The sequence below is a fragment of the Hesperophylax consimilis genome, chromosome 31 (genome assembly GCF_061612785.1).
Source record: "Hesperophylax consimilis isolate HC1 chromosome 31, BYU_Hcon_1.0, whole genome shotgun sequence".
Classification (NCBI taxonomy): Eukaryota; Metazoa; Arthropoda; class Insecta; order Trichoptera; family Limnephilidae; genus Hesperophylax; species Hesperophylax consimilis.
This window is the reverse complement of record NC_142866.1, coordinates 10,627,571-10,642,506: the sequence shown is the minus strand read 5'-3', so window position 1 is coordinate 10,642,506 and position 14,936 is coordinate 10,627,571. Positions and strand designations below refer to the sequence as shown.

At 33.0% G+C, this 14,936-nt stretch overlaps 2 non-coding genes across 2 annotated transcripts; both read right to left on the bottom strand.

Moving 5' to 3' along the window:
• Positions 1-7,653: 7,653 nt before the first annotated feature.
• Positions 7,654-7,772, bottom strand: LOC149409447 (5S ribosomal RNA). The gene has a single exon (XR_016305210.1). It is a non-coding gene; the product is annotated as a 5S ribosomal RNA (ribosomal RNA).
• A 321-nt stretch (positions 7,773-8,093) lies between these two features.
• On the bottom strand, positions 8,094-8,212 carry LOC149409446 (5S ribosomal RNA). The gene has a single exon (XR_016305214.1). It is a non-coding gene; the product is annotated as a 5S ribosomal RNA (ribosomal RNA).
• Positions 8,213-14,936: the final 6,724 nt, after the last annotated feature.

The window sequence follows — 14,936 nt, the reverse complement described above, 5'->3', positions numbered from 1 at the left end:
ACTTAAAATACTAAAATGATAAGTAAAGTATTTAAGCTAATATAAGGAGGATAGTAATTTTGGGTACTACCTACTCCCCCACTTGGTTCGCGATAGTTAAAAAGAAGTCTCGTTGTAAATTATTATTATAAATTAAGCAATGTAAAATTTAAAAAAAAATAAGTGATGGAGTAACATTTTCTTACGAAATTCATTTGAAAATTTTCAAGGAACATAAATATACACATTTTATTTAGTTATAAAATTTTACATTTTATATCTAGTGTACAATGTGTACATCTATTCTATAACTACTATAAAAATATTTCATAACCTACGTACTAATATTTGGAATTCACAACATTGAGACATAACCCAAGGAAAACTGCAACTTTTGGCTTCCTTAAAATTTAAAGGGAGTTCATTGAACATTTTCAAACCTTTATAATAGATATTGTTTTGTGTTGCCGATAAGTTTGTCTTAGGAAGCCTTAAATAGGATAGCCATGGACTGTATTATTAATACTTACACCTTTCATATAAATACTAGGGTATTATCGACCAAACGTTGCCACATACTTAGATTATTGAGTTGGCATTGAATTGTTTATATCCTAGTATATCTGCTACAGCACAATACAGACCTCATTCCTCTGTTCTAAATTATTTCCATTCTTGAGTTCTGATTCTTCACCAGAGCAAAACTGTGTATTGTAAAATCACCTTATAATATCTTCAAGTCTGCAAGTATAATTTAATATTAGTTTGATGCATGAAATCCCATTTCCAATCATCTCTAATGGTGAGAAGTTAGATACTCCTTGGTACCTCTCTGGGTGGGTAGGCAGTAGGCACATTAGGGGTCCGAGGCCCAAGTATCGACCCGCGACATCTCCCTATCAACTAGGTGTCCCGACTCTCCATCTTCACCTTCTTGCTTCTAACTCGGACTGCGTGTGTACGATTTGATTTAATTATCATACTTTCTAAAACATATTTTGTTAGTTTTAGCATAGCTTAATAATATTTTTGTGCCTTGTAGTTATTTTCTTACAAAAAAAGGCACTGTAAAAATGATCCCAACACTATTATTTTACATTTTTGTTACAATTTATTAGCTGAAAGTATATTCAGAAATGTTATTGTACTAGGTTGTTTTGACCAGTTTCTCTACTGGGTAGTATAAACTATGTAGTGGTTCTGTGAACACCTTCGTATCTAGCATGGTGGATCGATAAAGATATTATCGATAATATCAGAGCATGACTGCAGATTGCCAACGAACAAACAACAGTTCAAAACGACTAAGGACGGGTTTTTTTAGAGAATTTTTACAATTCTTCAAATTTCAAAGTTAATTTTCAAGTTTGTGAAAGATTTTTTCAAGTTCTGTTATAATTTAAGTTCTGACAAGCAACAAGCCAATAATGATATAACTTGACTTTAACATAACCCGAAAATGAACGGTAAAATTTGAAAAATTGTTCAAATTCTGTGAAACAACCCATCTTTAGGACGGGTTGTTTCGGAGAATTTTGAAGAATTCTTCAAATATCAAAGTTAATTTACAATTTAAGTTCTGTCAAGTAACTAGTCTATAATTATATAGTATCAGAACTTGAATAGGACTTTCACAGAACTCGAAAATGAACGTTGAAATTTGAAGAATTTTTCAAATTCTCTGAAACAACACGTCCTTAGTGTTCTTAATTGATTCAACGTGAACTGTATTTTGTTAGCGATCTGCAGGCGTACTCGGTAAAGATAAAAAGAAATCAAAATTATCGATAAATCCTTTATCGATGGACGGTGCTAGATACCCTATACCGTAGAGCTCATGCGAACTTTGCCGGAGTAAAAATGTACTATCCAACACGGCTACCATCTTGAGTGAATTGACTAGACACGGAATACCCACACAAATTTACAGACATGCAAAATGCAAAGCGCTTGAGTTAAAACAGGACTTCGCTAAGCTTAGTCGATTAGTCCAGATATCTATCGGCGCGCGTTTCCCTATTGCCTCACGTCTCCAATGACATCTTTGAGAACTAAGTACAGTTATGGATAACAATAAATTTCACTACGCCAGAGCTTACCATTAGAAGGTTTTTTCTACCTGCCAATCATTAAACAATTTAAAACTAACATGACTCTTTCCCTTGAGGAAATATTGGATTCCTTCATAGTGCATAGTGGCATTATTTAAGTGGTGCATGTATCTACCGACAGCGTCTCCTATCGACCACCGTCTCCTTATAGACTCGGAGTCCCTTGAAATCTTTTTACTAATTTAGATAATTTCAGTTACCAACAACAGCAAATACGCGGATAGCTTACTCATCGAAACGGTTTTACCTGCTTTTACACCCAATTTTGACCAAATCGTCACTAAAACAAAAAAAAAATAACAATCTAAGAGCTAGTTGCAGTGACTATAGATGCGTAGATTCGTCGTCGCATGGTCCAGACCGGTGTATCTCTTTCGACCTTTCTTCTGAATGATCATTCAACACAATATTCGGAAATCGGTTTCAAATCTTCTACAAGAGAAATCAGTTTTTAACTTTCAAGAAACTATTTTCATTGTTTAAACATATTTCTAATTTAAATTTAAAAATATTTCATTCAACTATCTAAAAACTAGTAATGGTTTCCAAGTGGCATTATTCTAGTGGGACAGATATTGATCGACATCTCCACATCGTCTCTGGGCACCCAAGAAAATTTTATTAACGGCAATCAGCAATAACAGAAAATTTCACTACGCCAGAGCAATTTTTTTCTATTATTGTTTATTTTCTAAATCTGGGAAAAGTTGCAGATTTCAGCGTAGTGGAATTATTGTCGTGGTGCAGATATCGATCAACTGTCATCTTTCTATCGTCTTGGGATCGTATTATGTCATTAATATAAAATTCAAGTTTTTTTATTTTTTCAACAGTAACATATTATAACAAAATTATTTTTAACTAGCTGATGTGTTAGTTATCTTTAAGAGATAGATATATACCATCATGGACTTTTCAGTAGGCCTGTTTAAGATATACAATTTCGTACTACATTGTGTTGATGTATCTCATAAGGTTTAGCCAGCGTTAGCAATGGAAGCCCACAAAAATATATTTTTACAACTTGATTACAAAACATCGACTTTTCCTTACTTTCTAAAAATATAATATGGATATATTATATGTTCAAACCTTCCAGAAGAAATTCTCTAAATGATAGTGAAAACCCTTTCAACTTACTATCAGCGTACTTTAGAAGGAGTAAGTGAACAAAGGCGACTTTATTTCATAATATTTAGAGAAAAGGAGAATTTATTTATTCATATTAGAAAAGAAAAATGTGGCCTTTATGGGGTACCAATTCTAAGTCCATATCATACACGGTGTTGTTAGAATGTAAACATCAATTTAGTTAGTACATATTTTTTTTTGTAAACTAATGTTTAAGACAAGATTTTTTATGCATAGCACAAAGGGTAACAATTATTTTACAAGCAATAATTATTAGCCTGAAACACTCATCCACATTGAAAAATCTCCTGATAAAAGATACATGACGCCAACGGGACTTGAACCCGTGTCCTTTCGATTTCCGGTCGACAGCTCTGACCACTGAGCTATGGCGGCTTATCTCTTATCCGCGAAATAATTCAATATATACTAGTGTTTCATTCAACAATTACTGCTTGTCACAAGTTCTAGTATATATTTTTCCGGCTTGAATCGCCTAGTAACCGATTATTTTGATACATTTTTAAAATAGCAAATTTTATAATATTAAATGCAATAAAATCGTGTTTTCATGTTCGATACAAATGCTTAACAATTGTTCAATCTATTAAAGACCTTGGTGTTTCTCTTGACAGCAAGCTTTCTTTTCGGGAACATATAAATGTGATATATGGTCTCCTTTTTATGCTATACATATTCGTCATATAGAGTCCATTCAAAATCGGTTCCTAAAAGGGATTGCTAGGAGGCTAGTATTATGAAATCGAACCAATTCTAAACCTTTCTCCTTTAGAAGATCGTTGGAAAAAATCTGATCTCATTTGTTTCTTTAAAATTATCAAAAATTTTATTGACTCACTTAAATTACTAGAACTCGTCTTATTCAATATACCTTCTCGTAGACTCAGAAATAAAGAACTGCTCTTCCTCAATCAACACTCAACTAATTATGCTTATAATTCACCACTGTCCAGAATAATGTAGAATAGTCAACTCACGTCAAGACCTTGATTTTTTTGGTATAAGTCAGAATGTTTTTTGTCGCTCACTATGCAATTGAGGATATTTTGTATCACTTTAGTTTTAGCAAGGTGACTTGACACTTCTATTTCATTTCTATTTTCTTATGTTTTCCCTGTTTGCCTAAGCTTTTATACACCATCCTTTACTCTTGCATTGTACATTGCCCCAAATCTCGTGTCGCTTTGTAACATATTGGACGTAAGTCCGTTAATTAATTAATATATAAATAAATATATAATTTTTCGAACAAAAATTCTTCATTAACATTTCTGTATATTTGTATGCCTTGTAAGTTACAATTCATCGTCTGAATGTTGTTATGCTCTAGTAAATCTAATAAATCGGAACACGTGTCTTTGAACCTACATTTGCCTTGATAATATTATATAATAACGAAATGCGAAAATATTTAATGTAGTTTTTTTATAAACACGTGTTCTGACAATGCGACAGAAAATTAGTTTTTTTCTAAAAGTTTTTCAGGAAACCAATTAATTCATTCGTTAAGGGCCTGCAATCCCGTTTTTAACCAGATATCGAATAATTTCTAGAGATTCTTAATAAAATAGTAATACTCATTTTTCTCTGAGCAGAAATCGATCGGACTTCGATTACAGTATCAGGTATGTTAAAGCAATTTTCACAACACCGAAGCTTACCCTTCGAATGTTTTTGTTCCTTTATAATATGTAAATTACAAAACTTATTCAACAATCTAAGTGCTGATTGTACATAGTGGAGGTACATGATAGTAGTGGTCCATATATCGACCGGTTAGTATCCCCACCGACTCGGGGCCGCTCCTGGTCTCCTGCGCCGGCCGGGACGTGTGTGTTCCTAAATCAGCCCTTTCGCCCAGCCCTGCAATTTTGAATTTCATCGGATGGCTACGACGGACGTCTACATCAAAAACAGACCATGTTATAGGTAAATGTGGGGTGTTCGGATGCAACAGCTGAAATAATAATATAATATTTAATTCTATTCATATTTCTCGCATATTCATTTCTTTTTATAAACCCAATGATAATAAGCAGAAAAATGTATTATGATTTATAAAACGCCGTTTTTATGTAAGGCGAAAATCAAAACTATAAAAGTGAATTAAAGAAAAGTCCAGGGACCAGATAGGCTGGTTTGGGAGCACCTTTGACCTCTACAATCGGTCTATCTTGAGCCGTCGCTTTGTGCCACAGCGGGAGGTATAGATTCATATATCTGTCACTCCTGACACACAGATCCATAAATTCCTATCAACACAGCAACCCCAAAGATGACATTGTCCCTAAGGGAAATTATTTTCCTCAGGGCTCCTGTATGGGGTAATTTAAAAGAAGGATACCACGGTCAATTGAATCAAATACTTGAATTTGGCCAAGTCAATAGACAATAATTGAAGGGTATACATGACACAATGTATGAATGTAAATGCCAAAATAGAGTTGTGTGATGGTATTCGCAATCAGTTTCACATTTCCACCAACATCTGTAATACTGAAATAAGTTGGAATTTAATCTGCCCCGTAGTCTAATTTACCTCAAATCTTATCATTGAAGACTTATTTCATTGATACTGTGATAACCCAGTCATATGGGTCAATAGGGAAGCCAATGAAAAACAATATTAATTTGACTGAGGCTCTTTTGCCTTACTCTCTTGTATGAAGTGTTGCTGATAAATTTTAGTTTTACAGCTAATTATTTGTCTTTTAGTTTATTTGTAAAACCTTGTAATAACAGCTTACTTGGCCCCGGGATTATTATGCTTGATTTACATATATTAAAAACTGATAGTTCTGTCAACTAGACCTCTTTTTCTTATTTAAAATACAAAACTAATTTTTAATAACCATATTAAATTAACATAAATTAAATACGGAAATATTTTTAAAAAATCCATGCTTTATAAATGCCAGATGTGTTTTGAAGATTTAGGCTTGTTTTTCCGAATATCTGATACACTAATATATTTTTTAGGAAACTTCATTAAATTTAAAAAGTTATTATTTTCATATTCATTTTCATATATTTTTGCTGATTTGCTTTCCCACATACCAACTTGCAATACTTCGTAAGTAAGTGTATTTGACAATCTTTCTCTCGATTCAAGACATTAGGAAAACAAAAAGCATTTCAGATACAATTTGAAATTTATTTTTATTTCATCTCAGTTTTATTTTGCTTTATAACAATTAATTATTTCATATTATATTTTTATTAATTTTTACTAAATTGTAAAATGGGAGCCTCAACGCGAACAAGGTACTCAGTGAGGCCTAAATTATAATGTAATAATAACATTATTCTATAAGTAAAAATAAATCCGACAAAAATATAGATTATACAGTAAAATTAAGCATAATATTTCTCACATTTAAAAGTGTTTTTAATAGTCGTTGATCAAAAAGAAAGCTCTCTATAAAAAAACGTTAAAAACATTCCGGGAGCATTGATTAATCAATCTTTGCAGAAGTGTTTTTTTTTAAATATAATGACTAAATTAAAAATTAAAACATTTCCATGAATATGAACCACCCTCGTGGAATAATCACGCGCAGGCCGGAATCTTCCTACGCACACAAGTCGATGGGGGTAAGCGGGAGGCTGGGGGAGGTCGGTTTGGGTTGGGGGAGTCCCCCTCCCCCTTAGGGTGGCCCCCTCCTGCCGAGGGGAGACTTGCTGACCCCCTTTAAAGCCACTGGCGAGCGAGGAAGGGGGAAGGAAAGTGACGGGGGAGGCGAGTTCTGCCGGGGTACCCTCCTGCCCGGCCTATACACTTGTGTGCATACGGACATGTATATATTATTGTATAGACTGTACGGTCACTTCGTTTGGAAAGAGCGGCCCGCAGGAACACGCACTTATCATCGGAACCAGCTCTCAATCTTATTCACATTCGCACGGCACACTCTAATATAATCTCATATACCTACATATTTACATACTTAGTTTCCTTAGTTAAGTAAGTGTAAATGTTATTATAATGCATGATTAATTTAAGTAAATTTTTTGAAGTGAAACTTCTTTACGCGCGTCATGCAATTTCGAGGAGTAAAACCAACTCATGACCGAAACGAAAATGCGGGACCGATTAAAGTTCATTTGATGTAGTAAAAGTTTTGAAGTAAAATATAAATGCTTCTTAGCTCATCTCGACAACTGGCGTTGGTGGTGTAATGGTCAGCATAGTTGCTTTCGAAGCAGTTGATCCGAGTTCGATTCTCGGCCATGGAATATTATTTTTTTGTTTTTAAGGAATTTTTTTTTTTTAATGGTTGACCATAATATCAATCCACTAAGTAATATTTTAGGCCTGTAGCATAATTGAAAAGTTAAAGAATGATATAAAATTTTTTATGATGTTAACGATAAAAAAATGAAAAAAAACATAAAATTAAAATAAAAAATGGGCCAACGGCACGCGGTGTTCCCAAGCGGTCACCCATCCAAGTACTGACCGCGCCCAATGTTGCTTAACTTCGGTGATCGGACGAGAACCGGTGTGTTCAAAATGGTATGGTCGTTGGCAAAAGTTAAACAATATTAATTTCTATTCTACCTGCCAATAAATATATGAAAATTAGTATAAAAAAGCCCTAATAATATTGAAAAAATTAGCAAGGTGTGTGCGAGGTTGATAAAAATAATCATTACATACGCGCTTGAAAAAGATCGTAATTACATTAATAAGTTTGTAGGAATTTTTTTTTTCAATGGTTGACCATAATATCAATCCACTAAGTAATATTTTAGGCCTGTAGCATACTTGAAAAGTTAAAGAATTTTATGATATTATTAATTATAGTAATGATAAAAAAATAAAAAAACATGAAATTAAAATAAAAAATAGGCCAACGGCACGCGGTGTTCCCAAGCGGTCACCCATCCAAGTACTGACCGCGCCCAATGTTGCTTAACTTCGGTGATCGGACGAGAACCGGTGTGTTCAACATGGTATGGTCGTTGGCAAACGCTAAACAATATTAATTTCTACTCTACCTGCCAATAAATATATGAAAATTAGTATAAAAAAGCCCTAATAATACTGAAAACATTAGCAAGGTGTAAATATTATATACCTAGTTTAACTCACTCTCCTAACTCATCTTCGCTGTCTACAGGCAGAGCGCACGACTGTGGTCGTGAAGAACCGAGGTTCGATCCCCGCTTTAACTAATTTTTTTTTTCTTTTTTTATAACTTTTAATTTTTTTTATCACATGCTACTTATAAATATGTCAATAGACAGAAAAAAAGAGAGAATGAAATGAAAAGAGAGAGAGAGAAGAATACTAGAAGTTTCACTTCTGTCTTGCGTAGGCTTGACACACCCATTTTTTTTTTTTTTTTTACAGTATTACCGCACAAGAGTCCCAACTGCTCCCGTCTGGAGCCAGTGAGACTATGGCATCCCCAATTGGGGTATGTTGTGAGGCTGAGGGTATTGGGGAGGGGAGGGAGATGGGGAAGAGGAAGGTGGGGAAGTACCTGGCTATTCAGATCTGGTCACCAAACACGGCTAAAGCCATTTCAAGCAACGTTTCAATTCTGAATGGTGGTCTTACACCAGGGCGATACTGAGAGTATCTTCCACTCTGGAACGTGCCGCAAATATACTATATATTATTTTAAATTAATTAATTGTGAAATAACACAAATTAATCAAATAAAATTTATTTGCGCACGCCGGGTTCGAACCCGCGACCGTCGGATCTGTAGTCAAAAGCGTATACCACTAGACCACGCCGGCCGTCAAAATAAAATATATTAGATCAGTCAATAACCTTAATTTTAATTGTATTAATTTTGAAGTATTCAAGACATATGTCGTGTGACTTAAGATGGTTATATATACCACATTTTAAAGATCTTAAAGAACAGTCTTAGCATTTTTTAACCGATTCTACAATGTTCTTATATTTGCAGTAATGTGTAATTCTAGTAATTTAAAGTAGTGCTTAGTAGTAAGGTGGGAAAGCAGATGGGGAAGAGGAAGGTAGGGAAAATCCCCTGGCTATTCAGATCTGGTCACCAAGCATGGCCAAAGCCATTTCAAATCTGAATGGTGGTCTAACACCGGGGCGATACGGGCTATAAGATACTGAAGGTATATTCCACTAACCAAATACACTTTAAATAATTTTAAATGACTAAATCCGAAAATAACACGAACTAATCAAATAGAAATTACTTGCGACTCCAGGATTTGAACCCGCGACCTTAAGCTTACTAGTCAAGAGCCTTACCCCTCGACCAAAAAGGCCCATCATTGTGAGTGTATTGCACTTAATTTGTACATCAAATATGAATTTAGAATCAAGAAATTATTATTAATCCTTAATTATTATTTCAAGTAAATTGTAAAATTTTTCAAAAAATAAGTGCATAACATTGACAGTACACCAGTTATTGAGTTTTAACGTCATTTGAAGCAGTTAATGATCGAAAACAAACTATATTATACAGAATATTTAATTACCAGAGAAGGTGGGAAATGCATTCACTTTAATATTTTCATAACATTCTTTCTACAAAATTAATAAATAGCATTTTTCAAAAAAAAAAAATTTACATAACGATTTCGTACCTTAATTCTATTATACAGGGTGTTAAGGGTTGTACTTGACTTACTTTGACCAATGATTCCTGACATTCTTTGTATTAAGAATGTGAATGACATTTTGATCTCCGGTGACATTTACGATGTTTTCTTTTTTTACCACATAAAAAAACTGAAGATATTGGACAATTAGGGACAGGATGAGGGGACGGGTGAGGGGGTTGAGCGGTTACTCGTCTGAACGACCACCGAAGGAACGTGGAAGAAAAAAACAGTTAGATCAAATATATTACCTATACTAGGTGACCATACAATTCGCCGTCAGTGGACGACTTGCAGATGTGAAACATATCAGTTGATTTTTCATATTAAAACCACTATTTTATTGTTTTTAAAATAAACACAAAGAAATATTAAAAACTCATTATCATGAATGAAGCATCGTTCTGTGTAATAGCGTCGTCCCGTCTTGCCACGGGTGCTAAGCAAGAGTCAATTCTATCCCCTTTGGTTGGGCCAAAAGATGTTTCACATCAGTAATAAGCCAAGTAGTTAAAGAAGGAAAAATCATTAAAAAATTCACGGAAATACGACAAAATTTAGATACGCAATTAATTGTAACCTACGAAAAGATTACAATTTAAAAAAATCAAAAAAATGAATTATTCTCTTTTCTATAGTCTCAAAAACACTTTTAACTTTTGGCACTGCCTACCACGTGATACCAGTAACCGTACCTTGTAATTTTTGGAATGATGATTTTATTATTTTGTATTGTATATGTCCCTACCCACGAAAAGTTTTTCCAACTATTACTTTTTGAACTTTCATCGGATTGAGATATGCAAGGCCGGTCCTGGACAAAACGGCGCCCCTTGTCAAAACCAATAGACTCCTAGGTAGACGGATATTGTAATCAATGATATTCTGACGATTTATAACTTGAATAATTTGTAAAAATAATCTCAAAGGCGATGTGTTAGGACTGTTAGATGTTAGGTATTATCATCGCCTCGGCGCCTTGACAAATCGGCGCCCGGAGCTGACTGCTCTAATTGCGCTGTCCCTGAAGGTGTGTATAAATTTCTCAATGTAACAAAAATCAAAGACATCTTCTAGGACACTTAGATCATTTATAAACTTAGATACAAGAAACTTTAGACACGATTTTAAAAATAAGTGTGTAATAAATGGTTATTTATCGGTATTAATTTTTTTTTTTTTTTTTTTTTTTTTTAATATAGATCATAGTTACATTAACACATACATTTTTTGCAAAATATAATATTTAGGTACATCATAATTGGTCATGTATACCTTATCAGAAAAGAGGAGCTCTTGTGCCTGATAAGGGAGCCACGATTCTTACTTCAGTGATTCAATGTTATGTGTAAAATATAAATATAATATATCCATATATTTTTATAATATAAGTTTTTTTTGAAAAAAAGTTTGATTTTATTGATTTGTTCTTGTTGGTTCAACTTAAATATTAGATTACATTGGTTGAAATTATTAGACACGATTTTAAAAATAAGTGTGTAATAAATGGTTATTTATCGGTATTAATTTTTTTTTATTTATTTTTATTTTTTTTTATTTTTTATTTTTATTATTTTAATATAGATCATAGTTACATTAATACATACATTTTTTTGCAAAATATAATATTTAGGTACATCATAATTGGTCATGTATACCTTATCAGAAAAGAGGAGCTCTTGTGCCTGATAAGGGAGCCACGATTCTTACTTCAGTGATTCAATGTTATGTGTAAAATATAAATATAATATATCCATATATTTTTTTAATATAAGTTTTTTTTGAAAAAAAGTTTGATTTTATTGATTTGTTCTTGTTGGTTCAACTTAAATATTAGATTACATTGGTTAAAATTATTGTCAACTAGTTGTAGATAATATTGATTTCAATATAAAGATATTTTGTTAGAAAAATACAAATTTTTTGTAATATCATTATGTTTTTCCCCCATGAAGGAACTTTGTTTACTCAAACTTCTTTTTCTAATAAAATTCTAAATACAAATAATTATTTTCAGTCGTATTTATATTTCAAAAATTTGCTAGGACTATTTATAAAATCAGTCATTTTTGTTTTAATTTCACGATAATTATTGACGTACTTAAATTAGAATAATTAATTAACACATTTGTACCACACATTGTTTCTTACTTCTATCTTTTGAATTTTGTAATCGTAACAACTTAATACCACAATAATAAGGGCATACCGCATAAGGCCCAAGCTCGATCAAATAATCTACCCAACTCTAGTTCTGAATTGTTTTGATGTTTTTTCCTACCTGGACCCTTCGCTACCCTTCGACACGGACCTTCGGGTGATGATACCGTTACTTCTGAATCAAAACCCCCAGAAAAGTTCTTAAAACCTTCCCGATGCACTGACTAACTATTTTTATTGTTCAGGTACTATGAACCGACTGCGGTGGGTACCTGCAGACATACCCTTCACTAGATGACGCCTACGTAGTTCTTTTGGACCTAAGAAATTTGGTACGATTCGGCTACCTGCAATATCGCTTTCGTAGGTTAAAACTATTCAGAATCAGAAATAGGATTGAAATATTATCCGTAGTAACATAATTTAAATGACCATTTTACGTTTTACAAGCACCCTAATCGAATACTTGTTTTTATTTGCTTAACCTGCGTGAATGGTCAAACATTTTAATCATAACCTAATTGATGCAAACATTTCCTTTTCCCGCAGGGGTAGGTAGGACGAACCGTAAAACTACTAGATCTTGGCACCCACTCCTTGCCTCATCCACATTCATACATCGTCTCATACATACTCCTCTGTTATTCTCAATCTTGACATGGCCCGAAATAAGTATCTGGTTCACTCGATCGTGTCATGCCTCTTTGATCGTGTCACACTCTTTTCTTCCTTAGTCTTACTCCTTACACTTAAATCAGCTTTACATTCTTTAGAGATTTCTCCATATATAAACTAACTATTGTTTTAAGTAATAATGTTCTTGTTTGCACAGATATTTCATAAAAATAGGGTAATAATTATTATTATCACAGCTCTGTAGATATTGTGTGTGTAAAAAATGGTTTGATTGTTTTCTACTGCATGCCTACATAGATTTTATTTTATTTTACTTAATATACGTGGGTACAGTTGTGTTGTATAAATTACATACCGGTACCAAATATATTTATCATCACATTCTCACCAAAGACGAAACTGGTTCTTATGCTTGCTGAGCGAGTTACACTAATTATAAGAAAAATAGAATATTATTATGCAATAGGTTTATTTATATATACGCAAAGAAACTTCTGAATCATCTATATATGTAGGTGTACATATGTAGAATTCTGTTACATACTAGATATTGAGCAATTAAAAGGGTAATTAGAAATATCTAAATAAATTAGATAGGAATATAGACTGATAATATAGATTACTTTATTAAGTTTAGTAACTTAAGCCAATTGTCTTCTACGATATTGTACGGAACCAGGAAGAGATCAGTATGTATTTCTTTTAATTAATTTAAATTTATAAACACTTCACAGTCTACTACTTGTACAAATTACACATCGGACTCATTGAAATACATAAATAATATCTGGTATGTTTTATTACTGTGATGACCAATCTAACATAATTTAAATTGATGACTGTCGGTAAACCAATTTGACGACCACATTATGAAATTCGTCATAAAATTTGCAAAAACCTAAACCAATTATTACATTAATGGGTCACATAACTCGAAAATGTAATTAGTTCGACGATAATCCGGAAAAACCAAACACATTCAACTGAAGGCAATTTGTAATATTTGTCGTTAAGGGCAGGTAGAGAATTTGGCAGGCGGAATAGCCCACTGCGAGCAGGATTAGACTTTAAGCAATGTACCGACAGTTATTATTTACCTTATTTGTATAATAAATGTTGAGGAGATAATCTTTATCCTTACCTGATGAATTATGGCCGAAAAATCCAAGAAATCAACACGCTTTGAAATACTGTAACAATCCCAGGAATTATCTGATTTCGTGAGGTTAGTCCGAGTTCATAAAAAAGGTTGATCCGATGTAATATTGCCAACCTTGTTGATCGGTTTTTATTCAATTTATTTCCTGTTGGCTAAAATTGTAAATAAATTATTTATTTGTATTTTTTTACTCTATTTGTGTACTGTCTTGTTTTAATTAAAATTATAATGTCACATATGTAAGTATCTGATTCTTATGAACAAAAAATATTTATTTTTTGTGATAAAGTACTGATATTACTGGGATACGAAAAACATTATTATAAAAAAGTTTCCTAATGCGTTCTCATTTCTAAAAAGTACGATAAATTGCGATTGTCTATAGAAGTAAAATCTCTTCAGAGTTTAATCGTAAAAATCGCGCAGCTTTACATTAATAGAATTTCCTGGTTAAAAGAGATATTTTTAGCTCACAAAATCAGTCCCATCATGAACTGAGGAGCTTAGATATAAGATGTTAAAAAATAATGATGAAGTATAATTTTGTTCGCCTATTTCACTTGTTCAGTAATCATTTTCATTTTCTCCAGTAAGTGCCAGGTAGGTAGGTAGAATCATAGAGTTGCGCGTTGCTTGAAATGGATTTAGCCGTTTTGGAGACCAGATCGGAATAGCTAGGTACTTCCCCGCAGGCCTTTTTTCAGACTCCTTTCCCACCCTACTTTCTTCATACTCGCAATACACTCCAATTAGGGATGACAGAGTCCCACTGGTTCAAGGCAATCGGGAGCAGTTGGGTCTGTCGTGGTATTCTCAAAAAAAAAATTGTTTACCGTACATTTTTAATAATGTCAATATTTGGATGATTGTATAGTGCCGTTTTTGTGCAAAACCACTTCAAGGGCGCTTATATTATATCAGGCCTTTTGTAATGTCTCATTTCCAATTATTAAAATTTGAATCAGTCTTTAACTTGTTGGCAATTCCATAATTCCGTAGTAATGCAAAAACATGTGTTTTTGGTTTGAAGATTTGGTCGTCTAGAAATGTTTTAGATTCTTTAATTAAATACTGTGAGTAGAATACATCTTGGCCTTAGAAATAATCGAGTATTTTTTAAATAAGTATTTTTATAA